The sequence below is a fragment of the Oncorhynchus clarkii genome, chromosome 29 (genome assembly GCF_045791955.1).
Source record: "Oncorhynchus clarkii lewisi isolate Uvic-CL-2024 chromosome 29, UVic_Ocla_1.0, whole genome shotgun sequence".
NCBI lineage: Eukaryota > Metazoa > Chordata > Actinopteri > Salmoniformes > Salmonidae > Oncorhynchus > Oncorhynchus clarkii.
In genome coordinates this window covers 15,415,679-15,432,521 of record NC_092175.1, presented here as the reverse complement: position 1 = coordinate 15,432,521, position 16,843 = coordinate 15,415,679, and the positions used below count along the sequence as shown (strand labels likewise).

The following is a 16,843-nucleotide window of genomic DNA, read 5'->3' as shown; positions in this document are numbered from 1 at the left end:
TATGCCTATTCATAAACAACAACTGGTGAGCTGCTTCCAGTGTGAAGAAAATCTTGAGCTTTTGCTGACCTGATATAGAATAGCTCATGGTAAGCCGCAGATCCTTTAATCTACCAAGAGAGTTCTCATCCGAAATCATCACAGCTGTCTACATCCCTCCACAAGCCGACACCACCTCAAACTGTATGGGGCCATAAACAAACAAGAAACCGTTCACTCAGAGGCAGCATTTCTGGTGGACAGAGACTTTAACGGTGGAGACTGTTTTACCTCACTTCTACCAACACGTCTCCTGCGCCACAAGGGACACTAAAACTCTAGACCACTTTTGTTCTGCCTACAGAAATGCATACAATGCCCTCCCTCGTCCTCCCTTCGGTAATTCTGACCATTACTCTATTCGCCTGCTTCCTGTTTACAAACAAAAGCTGAAACAGGAAGCATCATTGAGTCACTAAATATGGAAGTGGTCCGATGAAGTCGACACGAGGCTACAAGACTGGTACAATCTCACCTTGTCCCAGTCTGTCATCCCAACATGTTTCAAGCTGACCACCATTGTTCCTGTTCCCAAGGACACCAAGGTAACCTGCCTAAATGACTATCGCCCTGTAGCACTCACATCTGTTATACTATGAAGTGTTTTTGAAAGGCTGGTCAGGACACACTAACATCATCATCCCAGACATCCTGGACCCACTCCAATTCCCATATCACTCCCAGATCCACAGGTTACGCAATCGCAATTGCACTTACAATTGCACAATTGCACACACTGCCCTCTCCCACCTGGACAAGAGGGGAAATAACTATGTGAGAATGCTGTTCATAGACTACAGCTCAGCGTTCAACACCGTAGTCCCCTCCAACTCATCGCCAAGTTGAGGATCCCGGGACTGAACACCTCCCTCTGCCACTGGACTTCCTGACGGGCCAGCCCAAAGTGGTTAGGAAAAGCAACAACAACTCCGCCACGTTGACCTTCAACATTGGGGTAACTCAGGGGTGTGTGCTTCCCCTCCTGTACTCCCTGTTCACCCACGACTGCATGGCCATGCATGACTCCCTCACCATCATCAAGTTTGCAGATGATACGACGGTGGTAGGCCTGTTCACAGATGGTAATAAGGGAGGTCAGAGACTTAGTAGTGTGGTGCCTTAACAACAACCTCTCCCTCAATGCTAGTAACACTGATCGTGGACTACAGAAGAAAGACGGGAGAGCACGCCCACATCAACAGGGCTGTGGTGGAGTGGGCCGAGAGCTTCAAGTTTCTTGCCGTCCACATCACTAAGGACTTAACATGGTGAATACGGCACAACAGTGCCTCTTCCCCCTTAGGAGGCTAAAAAGATTTGTCATTGGCCCTCGGATCCTCAAAGTTCTACAGCTGCACCATCAAGAGCATCTTGACTGGCTGCACCATCGTTTGATATGGAAAATGCACTGCCCTCGAAGCGCTACAGAGTGTGGTACGGACAGCCCAGTACATCATTGGGGCCGAGCTCCCTTCCTCCTATATTAAGCGGTGTCAGAGGAAGGCCCGCAAAATTGCCAAAGACTACAGCCACCCAAGCCATTGACTGTTCACTCTGCGACCATCTGGCAAACGGTACCGGAGCATCAGCTCTCGGACCAACAGGCTCCAAGACAGCTTCTACCCACTAGCCATAAGACTGCTAAATAGCCATTCGAGTGCTAAATAGTTTTAATTCAATTGTTACCTGGACTATATACACTGTCCCTATCTTGCACTGACTCTATGCACACTCACAAGACTATATATACACACCAGATACACACGCACTCACACTCACACTACACGGACACTCACACAAAACCTACACACATTCACATACACTACATGCGTACACACACATACATACTACATGCGTACACACACATAAAACACACACACATACCAACACAACACAAACACACAACACCACACACACTTTAACACTCATCATATGCTGCTGCTACTCTGTTCTTTATTTTACTCTTATTATTATCCATCCCGATGCCTAGTGACTTTACCCTGCCTTCATGTACATATCTATCTCAAATACCTCGCACCCATGCACATTTATCTACATAAATCTACATAAATGTATCTACATTTATCTACATTGTTGTGTATTTCATTCCTCTTGTGTCACATTTAAAAAAAGATGTTTTTACTCTGTAGGAGGGGCTCATAAGCAAGTATTTCGTGGTAAAGTCTACACCTGTTGTATACAAATATACAAATATGATTTGATTTGTGTAGAAAAGAGTCATATAGGCATATTTTCTTCACAATAGACAAACATAGGCTCATTCTGTTCAGAACAACCCAGGGTATGATGCCATGTCATCTTGTAACTTGTACGAACATATCAAACATAGTGATCATAAACGTTTACACTGTATATGTTTTATAATATGTAAATGAGATGTGCAGATTTGGGTTACTTGTATGACATCAAAGCGGTATTTATTATAATCCTCAATGTCTCATCTTTTTACATATACCGATCAAAAAATATTAATGCAACATGCAAAAATGTCAAAGATTTTACTGAGTTACAGTTTATTTAAGGAAATCAGTAAATTGAAATAAATTCATTAGGCCCTAATATATGGATTTCACATGACTGGGCAGACATGGGACCAACATATTGTGTTAAAATGTTTGTTCAGTGTACATCGAGTTCTCTTAATGTACAGCATTTCCCTCTCAGACAATAAAAAATGTGCAAAAAACGTTGCCCAATTAGGGGGAGGGATTCCTGTCGTGTGTGGTGATCAAGTTCTGAATGGCTTACAGTCAAAACTCATACAGCACTGTAAAGTGCAGAGCCTGAACTCTGACATAATTTATAGCATTATAGCCATTGCTTTCCAATTTAGTCGTTTATCAGTTCCCAAATCTGTCATTTTCAACCCTTATACTCTTAGCACCTTTTTTCTATCTAGAACCTAAAAGGGTTCTTCAGCTGTCCCCATATAGCAGAATCCGTTGAATAACTATTTTTGGTTCCAGGTAGAACCCTTGTTGGTTCCATGGAAAACCCTTTACATAGAGTGCTATACTTGGAACCCAAAAGGGTTCTACCTGGAACCAAAAAGGTTTGTCCTATGGGGACAACTGAAGAACCATTTTTGTATACGGGTGTGAGTGTAAAGGGCTATTCAGGCTGCTTGAAGCAGTCAACCGTTCGTCTTGTCTCTTTTTCTCATGGTGTGCTGTAAAGCAGTCCAAAGTTACATTTGGCTCAGGTCCCAGGTACACAGGCGCATCTGGTACACATCTGGTAGAGGTTAAGAGGTAGAAAAACCTAGCATAATCTAGAGGCGAAAGAAATGCACACCTATTTAGGCGAGGTGCTGGCTAGCGGAGTAGAACACTTAAATTTAAAGGAGAGCCACACACTCTAGGAGCTCAGATGCAAAAATATTTATGTCCAACGTTTCGACAGACACGCTGTCTTCATCAGGGTATAATGACAAACACTGCTGGATGACTCGATTATATAGTGTCAAAAGGCACACACAGGTGTCTGTAATCATGGCCAGTTGTGGCCTGATATCATTGGTTAATTCTCATATATTAAAATAGCATGCAAAAAACAAAAATGGATAGCATACGATCATAGATACAATTTGGCTACATAAGCCTACATGATTACAGACAGCTGTGTGTGTCTTTTGACACTATATAAATGAATCATCTCGCAGTGTTTGTCATTATACCCATAAATATTGGACATAAATATTTTTTTGCATATGAGTTCCTAGAGTGTGCGGCTCTCCTTTATTTTTAAAGAAAAACCTAGCATATCACCAGTGAGACTGCTGAGCTGAGGGAAAGAACATGAAAGTGATTGTAAAGATTTTAGTAATCTGTTACGCATAGCTCTTTGATAGAGCTCACTCACATTTATTATGATAGTAGTATCATTCTGGCAATGCTGCAGCGCCCCTCTAATGGTAATGCATGTACTACCTACTGTATGGCCTGGTCAGAGTGTTAGTGTCTGATTTACAGTACCAGTCAAAAGTTTGGACACACCGTGAAGCATGGAGGAGGTGTGATGGAGTGGGGGTGCTTTGCTGGTGACACTGTCAGTGATTTATTTAGAATTCAAGGCACACTTAAAAAGCATGGCAACCACAGCATTCTGCAGCGATAGGCCATCCCTTTTTGTCAGCATTTAGTGGGACTATAATTTTTTCCCCCACCAGGACAATGACCCAGAACACAGCTCCAGGCTGTGTAAGGGCTATTTGACCAAGAAGGAGAGTGATGGAGTGCTGCATCAGATGCCCTGGCCTCCACAATCACCCGACCTCAACCCAATAGAGATGGTTTTGGATGAGTTGGACCACAGAGTGAAGGTAAAGCAGCCAACGAGTGCTCAGCATATGTGGGAACTCCTTTCACACAGTTGGAAAAACATTCCTCATGAAGCTGTTTGAGAAAATGCCAAGAGTGTGCAAAGCTGTCATCAAAGCAAAGGGTGCCCACTTTGAAAAATTTCAGAAATTGATTTGTTTAACACATTTTTGGTTCCTACATAATTCCATATGTGTTATTTTATAGTTTTGTTGTCTTCACAATTATTCTACAATGTAGAAAATAGTAACAATCAAGAAAAACCCTGGAATGAGTAGGTGTGTCCAAAATGTTGACTGGTACTGTATATGTGTACAATTAATGTGTACAATTTGTGTACAATGCGTACAATTAGATTATAGTTCATTGTATATTGAATTCAGTAGAGCCAGAATCCTAACTATAAGGGCAAAGCATAGTAAAAATGGCAAAACTGTATACTGGGTGCTCAACTTCCTTTTTTGGCATTATCTAGGTGTCATCTCGTCTCTTAGATCCCGACACAAATTCAACACAGCACCACATTTCAAATGAGTGAGAGGTGATACTACTTCTGCTTTGAATCTTCTGTTTTCCATTTTTTCTGTGCCAAAGCATCACTATTGCAGTTTTGTCAGCAAGGCGGCATAAGCAAAGACTGCTTTTGTTTTGTTATTTTCTAGATTTGAAGGAGTTTCTGATGTTGAAAGTAGGTTGCATACTGAAGCTGCAGATACAGTGTGTGTGTGTGTGTGTGTGTGTGTGTGTGTGTGTGTGTGTGTGTGTGTGTGTGTGTGTGTGTGTGTGTGTGTGTGTGTGTGTGTGTGTGTGTGTGTGTGCGTGTGTGTGTGTGTGTGTGTGTGTACTGTTGACAAATGGTCTCTATCGATCCCTACTGTCTTCAGGGTTTGAACCTGGTGGTATATAAGGAATAATTGATTGAATCATATTTTATTAATCCCCACAAAGAAATGAGTTTGTCACTAAGGAAAGACATTAAATATGTAAGAAAATACTACAAAGACGTACAGTATATTATCCACATAGAGGGTTTATCTACATAGAGGCTGGACAGTTTAAGCATCTCCTCTTGCTCCTCCTTTTCTTCCTCTTCCCTATTCTCCCGTGCCTCTCCCTCCACGTGGTACCCCACCATCAGCTGGTACACCGTCATCCCCACCACCACACCAATGAAGGGGGCAAAGATGGGCACAAAGAACCAGTAGGAATAAGCTCTGTGGGAGACCAAGACAGAGACAAGATTGTATGTCTATGCAGAGTAAATAGTGAGAGCAGAGTATCTTTAATAACTTATGGTAAGATAAAACTTCCCATAAGACATGCTTTATTTAAGTCATTATTGGAAAGAAAGAAAACACAGAAAGCAAAAAACAGGAGAAAAACCCTAAGGAGACTCACGTGGAGACCTCGCTACCCCAGCCAGCCAGGGCAGTAAATATGCGTGGGCCCAGGTCTCTGGCAGGTCTCTGGCAGGGTTGAAGCCCATGGACAGACCGATGACCAGCACCACAAAGCCCACCGTGAAGGCCTCCAATCCCCGGTGAATAGGGTTGTTGTAGGGGTCCACGATGGCCAGGATACACATGATCAGGGCAGCCGTGCCTATCATCTGTAACACAGCCAGGCTCAGTTGTATATGGTTGTTGTGTGTTTTGTTGATTATATGTGCTTGTTGTTGTTATATACTATGGTTTCCATACAGGATATTAGTCCATATAACTTATTGTGATTCAGAGACTGTCCTAATATGGATGCACTAATATACTATAATATTTTGAATGTACCTGGTCAAAGAATCCATTAACCAGAGTGAGATGTTTGGAGGGATAGGTAGCAAAGATCCCAGCAGTGGCATTCTCCCCCTAAACGATCAGTGTTCCTTGGCCATAGTCCCACAATGCATCTGGAGAAACCATGGTAACATATAAGATACCACATTGTGTGTGGTACAGTACCATCTACAGTAGCTGTATAACCTTGAAACTCCCTTAGGGAGAAAATAACAGTTATTTAAGTCTAAACTATGAAAGTCTTGAATGTTTTCTGTAGAACATGGCAACTAGAAAAACTGTTGTTGTTGTTGTTGTTTGGACATTTATCATCATAAAACATTTCCAAATTCCCCTCACCAGAATACATGCCAAATATGATCCCAGATCCCAGGAAGACCCCCAGAGTCTGGAATAAGAAAAACACAGGGAACTTCCTCCAAGGTTCTCTCCCCAATAGACAGAGAGGGAAGGTTACAGTTGGGTTCAGGTGGCCTCCTGTGATAAAGAACAATTTGGCAAATGGTGAATGGCCATTTCTCAGTTTCATTCTATTCCATTTTCTCTGAGTAAAAAACACCCAAGACCATCCCTCTTTAAACCAAGTCTCCTCCTGATTTTCTCTAAATGAGAGAAAACAACCCGAGCATATCAAGACCATAGATGATTCTCTTAAAACCTTTTCTCAGAGGGGAATAAAGGACCCGAGACTATCTGCCATAATAGTAGACTCAGTAAATACCTGTTAGGATGGCAGGTCTCTGTGACACACAGTAAATTGGAGCGATGAAAAGGCCCCGAAAATGATCCCATGAAGCTACAGTAGATTTGCCCTTTAAAACCTTGAAGTAGAAAACCTAATGAACTGTTCAGACTGCGCATTCACGTTGGTGTCGGTCTCCCTCCTCTCACCTTGCGTTTGCAGCTTAAATTGAGGCATGGTAGGAGGTCCCTAATTATACAAGTCTTATTTTCACAGCTGCCATCTGTATTAGAGGGCGACAGCCTCATTATGAAGGCATTGAAGACATGGGCACAAGTGAACTGCGGAACTCTCTGTGCTGCCTGCCTTTTGATTTGCTTTTATAGTGAATGAAGAAATAACTCAATTTGTAATTTCACACTTTCCTTTCATTCATGGACCCAATAACTTTGAAATTTGAGGGGCAAGCGAGTGTCATTCTTTGTTCCTCTGTATGCCTCTCGGATTTCCACTGTTTGCAGTTCTCTCTCTCTCTCTCTGTCTCCTGTCTCTAAATATTGCAGTTGAAATTACTGTTAGTTTACATTAGGTAGAATGTGTCTGTCACAATAGTTTAACTGATCACTCCCAATAGACTTGCTACTATTAGACAGTAATGTCTGGACTAATGAAAACTCTTATTTTCCTGACCTTTGATTTCAGAGGAAGTAAGAGCGATAATGTGCCCCCATCACCTGAGACCTGTCCGCTGACCAGTATACCCAATGTGGCAACGAAGCCAAAGGCAAAGTTGATGGTGAGGAACATTCCATGGGAGCCACCACTCAGCACCAGCTGGGCCACCTCACCACAGCTAAACATCTACAGGGAGAGGAGAGAGACATGTGAGATGAGAGAGACTCTACATGGGTGACCAAAGCAATGTGAACATTGTAATGTGTTGTTGTGTTACATTTTGTTGATGTTTACACTGACCCCCCCCCCCCCCATAAAGGAATAGACTATACAGTGCCTTGCGAAAGTATTCGGCCCCCTTGAACTTTGCGACCTTTTGCCACATTTCAGGCTTCAAACATAAAGATATAAAACTGTATTTTTTTGTGAAGAATCAACAACAAGTGGGACACAATCATGAAGTGGAACGACATTTATTGGATATTTCAAACTTTTTTAACAAATCAAAAACTGAAAAAATTGGCCGTGCAAAATTATTCAGCCCCCTTAAGTTAATACTTTGTAGCGCCACCTTTTGCTGCGATTACAGCTGTAAGTCGCTTGGGGTATGTCTCTATCAGTTTTGCACATCGAGAGACTGAAATTTTTTCCCATTCCTCCTTGCAAAACAGCTCGAGCTCAGTGAGGTTGGATGGAGAGCATTTGTGAACAGCAGTTTTCAGTTCTTTCCGCAGATTCTCGATTGGATTCAGGTCTGGACTTTGACTTGGCCATTCTAACACCTGGATATGTTTATTTTTGAACCATTCCATTGTAGATTTTGCTTTATGTTTTGGATCATTGTCTTGTTGGAAGACAAATCTCCGTCCCAGTCTCAGGTCTTTTGCAGACTCCATCAGGTTTTCTTCCAGAATGGTCCTGTATTTGGCTCCATCCATCTTCCCATCAGGATTCCAAAAATGCCTGTGGTCGAGCGGTGGTCCAGTACTTATTTCAAATGAGTTTTAAGACTTTAGGTCTGTATAGCGCTCAGATAAACAGACAGAGGGTAGAAAATAGGTCACCAATGATGGTAAACACCTCCAACCATTTGATCTGAGTCCCCTCTTTCTGTGCCACTAAGCTTACTACAGATCTTGCCTTGGGGTGTGGCTTACATTGACCCGAGAAGCCGTGCTTGTGTCGTTTTGAATGTGCTACGGAGCCCATGGGTGGTGTGTATGTGTGTTGATATGGGTTTGCTGCGGAGCCCAGGGGCCGTGGTGGTGTGCAGTGGGGGTCGCTGGTTGGCTGATTATCTGGCACAGGCATACAGTTGTAGTCAGAAGTTTACATACACCATAGCCAAATACATTTAAACTCAGTTTTTCACAATTCCTGAAATTTAATCCTAGTAAAAATCCCCTGTTTTAGGTCAGTTAAGATCACCACTTTATTTTAAGAATGTGAAATGTCAGAATAATAGTAGAGAGAACGATTTATTTCAGCTTTTATTTCTTTCATCACATTCCCAGTGGGTCAGAAGTTTACATAAACTCAATTAGTATTTGGTAGCATTGCCTTTCAATTGCTTAACTTGGGTCAAACATTTCGGGTAGCCTTTCACAAGCTTCCCACAAAAAATTGGGTGAATTTGGGCCCATTCCTCCTGACAGAGCTGGTGTAACTGAATCAGGTTTGTAGGCCTCCTTGCTGGCACATGCTTTTTCAGTTCTGCCAACACATTTTCTATAGGATTGAAGTCAGGGCTTTGTGATGGCCACTCCAATGCCTTAACATTGTTGTTCTTAAGCCATTTTGCCACAACTTTGGAAGTAAGCTTCGGGTCGTTGTACATTTGGAAGACCCATTCACAACCAAGCTTTAACTTCCTGACTGATGTCTTGAGATGTTGCTTCAACATATCCACATCATTTTCCATCCTCATAATGCCATCTATTTTGTGAAGTGCACCAGTCCCTCCTGCAGCAATGACTCAAATGATGCCAATTAGCCTATCAGAAGCTTCTAAAGCCATGACATAATTTTCAGGAATTTTCCAAGCTGTTTAAAGGCACAGTCAACTTAGTGTATGTTTTATTTTTTTTTATTTCACCTTTATTTAACCAGGTAGGCTAGTTGAGAACAAGTTCTCATTTACAACTGCGACCTGGCCAAGATAAGGCATAGCAGTGTGAACAGACAACACAGAGTTACACATGGAGTAAACAATTAACAAGTCAATAACACAGTAGAAAAAAGGGGAGTCTATATATACATTGTGTGCAAAAGGCATGAGAAGGTAGGCAAATAATTACAATTATGCAGATTAACACTGGAGTGATAAATGATCAGATGGTTATGTACAGGTAGAGATATTGGTGTGCAAAAGAGCAGAAAAATAAATAAATAAAAACAGTATGGGGATGAGGTAGGTGAAAATGGGTGGGCTATTTACCAATAGACTATGTACAGCTGCAGCGATCGGTTAGCTGCTCAGATAGCAGATGTTTGAAGTTGGTGAGGGAGATAAAAGTCTCCAACTTCAGCGATTTTTGCAATTCGTTCCAGTCACAGGCAGCAGAGAACTGGAACGAAAGGCGGCCAAATGAGGTGTTGGCTTTAGGGATGATCAGTGAGATACACCTGCTGGAGCGCGTGCTACGGATGGGTGTTGCCATCGTAACCAGTGAACTGAGATAAGGCGGAGCTTTACCTAGCATGGACTTGTAGATGACCTGGAGCCAGTGGGTCTGGCGACGAATATGTAGCGAGGGCCAGCCGACTAGAGCATACAAGTCGCAGTGGTGGGTGGTATAAGGTGCTTTAGTGACAAAACGGATGGCACTGTGATAAACTGCATCCAGTTTGCTGAGTAGAGTGATGGAAGCAATTTTGTAGATGACATCGCCGAAGTCGAGGATCGGTAGGATAGTCAGTTTTACTAGGGTAAGTTTGGCGGCGTGAGTGAAGGAGGCTTTGTTGCGGAATAGAAAGCCGACTCTTGATTTGATTTTCGATTGGAGATGTTTGATATGGGTCTGGAAGGAGAGTTTAGAGTCTAGCCAGACACCTAGGTACTTATAGGTGTCCACATATTCAAGGTCGGAACCATCCAGGGTGGTGATGCTGGTCAGGCGTGCGGGTGCAGGCAGCGAACGGTTGAACAGCATGCATTTGGTTTTACTAGCGTTTAAGAGCAGTTGGAGGCCACGGAAGGAGTGCTGTATGGCATTGAAGCTCGTTTGGAGGTTAGATAGCACAGTGTCCAAGGACGGGCCGGAAGTATATAGAATGGTGTCGTCTGCGTAGAGGTGGATCAGGGAATCGCCCGCAGCATGAGAAATATCATTGATATATACAGAGAAAAGAGTCGGCCCGAGAATTGAACCCTGTGGCACCCCCATAGAGACTGCCAGAGGACCGGACAGCATGCCCTCCGATTTGACACACTGAACTCTGTCTGCAAAGTAATTGGTGAACCAGGCAAGGCAGTCATCCGAAAAACCGAGGCTACTGAGTCTGCCGATAAGAATACGGTGATTGACAGAGTCGAAAGCCTTGGCAAGGTCTATGAAGACGGCTGCACAGTACTGTCTTTTATCGATGGCGGTTATGATATCGTTTAGTACCTTGAGCGTGGCTGAGGTACACCCGTGACCGGCTCGGAAACCAGATTGCACAGCGGAGAAGGTACGGTGGGATTCAAGATGGTCAGTGACCTGTTTGTTGACTTGGCTTTCGAAGACCTTAGATAGGCAGGGCAGGATGGATATAGGTCTGTAACAGTTTGGGTCCAGGGTGTCGCCCCCTTTGAAGAGGGGGATGACTGCGGCAGCTTTCCAATCCTTGGGGATCTCAGACGATATGAAAGAGAGGTTGAACAGGCTGGTAATAGGGGTTGCGACAATGCCGGCGGATAGTTTCAGGAATAGAGGGTCCAGATTGTCAAGCCCAGCTGATTTGTACGGGTCCAGGTTTTGCAGCTCTTTCAGAACATCTGTTATCTGGATTTGGGTAAAGGAGAACCTGGAGAGGCTTGGGAGAGTAGCTGCGGGGGGGGGGGGGAGCTGTTGGCCGAGGTTGGAGTAGCCAGGCGGAAGGCATGGCCAGCCGTTGAGAAATGCTTGTTGAAGTTTTCGATAATCATGGATTTATCGGTGGTGACCGTGTTACCTAGCCTCAGTGCAGTGGGCAGCTGGGAGGAGGTGCTCTTGTTCTCCATGGACTTCACAGTGTCCCAGAACTTTTTGGAGTTGGAGCTACAGGATGCAAACTTCTGCCTGAAGAAGTTGGCTTTAGCTTTCCTGACTGACTGTGTGTATTGGTTCCTGACTTCCCTGAACAGTTGCATATCGCGGGGACTATTCGATGTTAGTGCAGTCCGCCACAGAATGTTTTTGTGCTGGTCGAGGGCAGTCAGGTCTGGAGTGAACCAGGGGCTATATCTGTTCTTAGTTCTGCATTTTTTGAACGGAGCATGCTTATCTAAAATGGTGAGGAAGTTACTTTTAAAGAAAGACCAGGCATCCTCAACTGACGGGATGAGGTCAATGTCCTTCCAGGATACCCGGGCCAGGTCGATTAGAAAGGCCTGCTCACAGAAGTGTTTTAGGGAGCGTTTGACAGTGATGAGGGGTGGTCGTTTGACTGCGGCTCCGTAGCGGATACAGGCAATGAGGCAGTGATCGCTGAGATCCTGGTTGAAGACAGCGGAGGTGTATTTGGAGGGCCAGTTGGTCAGGATGACGTCAATGAGGGTGCCCTTGTTTACAGAGTTAGGGTTGTACCTGGTGGGTTCCTTGATGATTTGAGTGAGATTGAGGGCATCTAGCTTAGATTGTAGGACTGCCGGGGTGTTAAGCATATCCCAGTTTAGGTCACCTAACAGAACAAACTCTGAAGCTAGATGGGGGGCGATCAATTCACAAATGGTGTCCAGGGCACAGCTGGGAGCTGAGGGGGGTCGGTAGCAGGCGGCAACAGTGAGAGACTTATTTCTGGAGAGAGTAATTTTCAAAATTAGTAGTTCGAACTGTTTGGGTATGGACCTGGAAAGTATGACATTACTTTGCAGGCTATCTCTGCAGTAGACTGCAACTCCTCCCCCTTTGGCAGTTCTATCTTGACGGAAGATGTTATAGTTGGGTATGGAAATCTCAGAATTTTTGGTGGCCTTCCTGAGCCAGGATTCAGACACGGCAAGGACATCAGGGTTAGCAGAGTGTGCTAGAGCAGTGAGTAAGACAAACTTAGGGAGGAGGCTTCTGATGTTGACATGCATGAAACCAAGGCTTTTTCGATCATAGAAGTCAACAAATGAGGGTGCCTGGGGACATGCAGGGCCTGGGTTTACCTCCACATCACCCGCGGAACAGAGAAGGAGTAGTATGAGGGTGCGGCTGAAGGCTATCAAAACTGGTCGCCTAGGGCGTTGGGGACAGAGAATAAGAGGAGCAGGTTTCTGGGCATGGTAGAATATATTCAGGGCATAATGCGCAAACAGGGGTATGGTGGGGTGCGGGTACAGCGGAGGTAAGCCCAGGCACTGGGTGATGATGAGAGAGGTTGTATCTCTGGACATGCTGGTTGTAATGGGTGAGGTCACCGCATGTGTGGGGGGTGGGACAAAGGAGGTATCAGGGGTATAAAGAGTGGAACTAGGGGCTCCATTGTAAACTAAAACAATGATAACTAACCTGCACAACAGTATACAAGGCATATTTACATTTGAGAGAGACATACAGCGAGGCATACAGTAATCACAGGTGTTGAATTGGGAGAGCTAGCTAAAACAGTAGGTGAGACAACAACAGCTAATCAGCTAGCACAACAACAGCAGGTAGAATGACGATTGATTAGGCAGAGAGGGTCGGATTAACTACACACAGAGCCTAAGTGCGGCTGGGGCCGACAGATAAAACATAAACAAGCAGAATGGATTACCGTGATTAATGGACAGTCCAGCATGCATCAGCTATGTAGCCAAGTGATCAGTGTCCAAGGGGCAGCGGTGGATGGGGCAGGGAAGCTGGACTGGCGAGTGTTATCCAGGTTAGAAAACTAACAATGACTAAATAGCTTGTAGCCAGTTAGCTGGTTAGCTTCTGGAGGTTCTTGAGTGTGTTCTAAAAATGTAAAGATAATAGCGGTTCCGTATCACATTGGGTGAGGCAGGTTACCGGAAGGCATAAACAAATTAAAAATCGAAAAGGGATAGAAAGTAAATATGGGTTCAGTGAGTGTTTGGGACGCGGCGATTCAGACGGTTAGCAGGCCTGTGCTAACAAGCTAACAGTTAGTAGACGGTGCTAAACACGGTAGCAGTTAGCGGACCGGGCTAAACAAGCTAGCAGTTAGCAGGCCGAATTTGCAAGCAAGGAGATAGCAAGGGCTAGAGAGTTAGCCTTTGGGGACGTCGCGATGGGGGGAGTCTGTTTATTCCTCTTCATGCGGTGACATCGATGGACCGGTCGTGGGTCTGGATATTGTAGCCCAGGAGCTCAAAATGTTCCGTTTGCGATGGGAATCCGGGGATGAAAAATAAAAATAAAATAATAAATAGGTCCGTTATGCTCTGGTTAGAGTCGCGTTGTTCGAACTGGCGAGAGCTTTCCGAGCTAAAGGTTAGCTGATGACCGGTTAGCTGAAGACCGCTAGCAATGTTTTGCTGAGGCTGGGAGTTAGTTGGCTAGCTTCAGTTGAGGGGTTCCAGATCCGAAGTAAATATAAATACTTTAGGAAAAATAGCTACGTTGGGTGAGGCGGGTTGCAGGAGAGTATTTAGAAGAAGTTGAGGTTCAGCAAAAAGTTTTAAAGATATGTGAAGAAAAAAAAAAAAACGAAAACAAACGATATATACAAGGGACACCACACGACAATACGTCCTACTGCTACGCCATCTTGGATCATCATTTAAACTTCTGACCCACTGGAGTTGTGATACATTGAATTATAAGTGAAATAATCTGTCTGTAAACAATTGTTGGAAAAATGACTTGTGTCTGGCACAAAGTAGATCTCCTAACCGACTTGCCAAAACTATAGTTTGTTGACAAGAAATTTGTGGAGTGGTTGAAAAATGAGTTTTAATGACTTCAACCTAAGTGTATGTAAAATACCGACTTCAACTGTATATTCAACCAAGCAGCATGGTGGATCATACTGAAACATACTTTGGTGCCGAGTTTCCATGGGAACATATAAAGCTTTCTATATGTATTTGATCAAGAGTGTGTTGTGGTAGGTGGGTTATGGTGGCTATTGAAGATCCTAGCTAGATATCTACCTGTGGAGCTTTCTTTAGAGCAGAGAAGACCTGCCTTCAGGCATCCACGGCCAGGGGAGTTGTGTTTGCCAGGGGGGCATAACGCTTCACTCAGTAGTGTGTCCAAACAGCGGATCAGACATAAGTTACACCTCTCACACTGCAGGCTAGGAAAATACCAGATGGCATGACCACCCCCTCTCGTATCTTCGCTCCAGCTACTGTTGTTGTGCTGTGTGGTGGTTACCATTGGAAATGGTTGATACCAGGTTGCTGTTTGTGTATTAATCTCACGTGCTTTATTTGGATTGAGCTGAATACCAATGAGGATGCTAGTGCCTTTCAGTTACCTACGTGAACGAGTTGGTTCCATGACAATTATCTTTCACCTTGGAGGGCAGTATATGATTCTATTCTATTCCGTAGGTTTGTCTCATATTGGCTAGGTTTTGAGGTCTCCCTACAGCGGTATGCATGTGAATATGTTTGTGCATTAATTATAGATCAATTTCTATATTTTACAAAACACAGTGAATCCGTGTAAATATGGAATGTAATATCAACAAGTAAGTATTAATAATTATCTGATGACTTCACTTTCTCTCAGAATTAATTACCTGGTTATATGGAAAACAATATTATTTAAATGTATTCATTTAAAGTAAAGGATGTTCATTTTCAGTGTAATTCTTTGACATGAAAAACACTTAATAAACAATCAATTGGGTTAATAACCTCCCTCATCTAGATTTTGGAGGACATTCTTTTCACACCCACAAGCTGTCAATCAGCTCCTACTTGTTGGATAGCTAATGATAGTAATGCACTGTGTTTCCTATTGACAGTCATAACTCATAACACTCATAACTCATAACACTCTGAGGTCGATGTCTGATGACATCCCATTATATTAAATAAAAACCTGTGTGTTTACGCTAGAGACTTCCTGTTTTTTTTGCATGAGCTGCCTTTCAATCCACTGAATCTACTGATGTAGATCTCCGCTTCCCGAGATGGGTGTTTGTCAGACATGAGAGGATGCCGGAAAGTTCCCTTTCACAAAAACGTCTGTAAAGTCTTAACGTTTTGAGCTAGAAGCTATTTGGACGATCCAAAAATGAGACTCTCACGAACGCAGACATGTTAGCTGTTTTGCTCTAAGACGCCCACAAGGTTAATAAGACTTGTCTGAAGGTAACCTGGTACTGGGCGGTAAAATGAATAGAAGTGAATAGGGGGTAGAATGTGCCAAAACTAAAGGGGTTAACTACAGGTCTCAGATATAGGAAAAACACTTCAAAGCATACTTCCTTCCCTATGACCATCTTAAAACAATTTCATATGTTAGCTTAGTAGATATCGCCCTCTAAAGGCTTAGACTCAAGAGAAGGGTTTTATTTACATAGGTAATGCTACTCTAGTGACGTGGAACAGTCCCCACTCACCACGAGAATCAGGGTTCCCAAGCACTCTGCCAGAGCCTGGCGTAGCAACATGTGGCGGATCTGAAAGGTCCTCACTAGCTTGTCCATAAGTGCCTTCTGTTTTCCCATGAAGCAGCTGTGACAGGGTCGTCCAGTGAGAACGGGGTCGGTGGCAGAGGCGCAGGGCTGACTAGGAATGTGTGTGAAGGAGGGCTGTGTGTCGACTCTAATATCTCAGAAAAGGATCCCTGTTAAAAAATAAAAATAAAAAACACAGCTCTCCTAGATTTTGAACCCCTCCCTACACATCTCCACCCATATTTCCCCCCCCTTCATTATTATTGTTTTCAAGTCCTCTTTTTCAACTTTTTCCTCCTCTGCTTTCTTGAAAATGTCCTCCCTTGTTGTGGATTACTACAACTACTCCACTTGGTGTTTTGTAACTTGGTCAAACAGGCAGCCCATTTCCGATATATTTTTCAGTAATTTATCTTTTCACCAGTCAGATCAGCTGCAAAATATCTGATGTGAAAAGATCTGATGTGATTAATCAAAATAACAATTAGTGGAAAACATATCAGAATTGTGCTGCATGTGCAAATGTAGCCATAGTGTCGCCTGCCTGTATGCAAGAAAACTACAGCCTT

General features: G+C 43.6%; 1 pseudogene; it reads right to left on the bottom strand.

Moving 5' to 3' along the window:
- Nucleotides 1-847: 847 nt before the first annotated feature.
- On the bottom strand, nt 848-16,325 carry LOC139388148 (aquaporin-3-like; annotated as a pseudogene).
- Between the last annotated feature and the right edge of the window lie 518 nt (nt 16,326-16,843).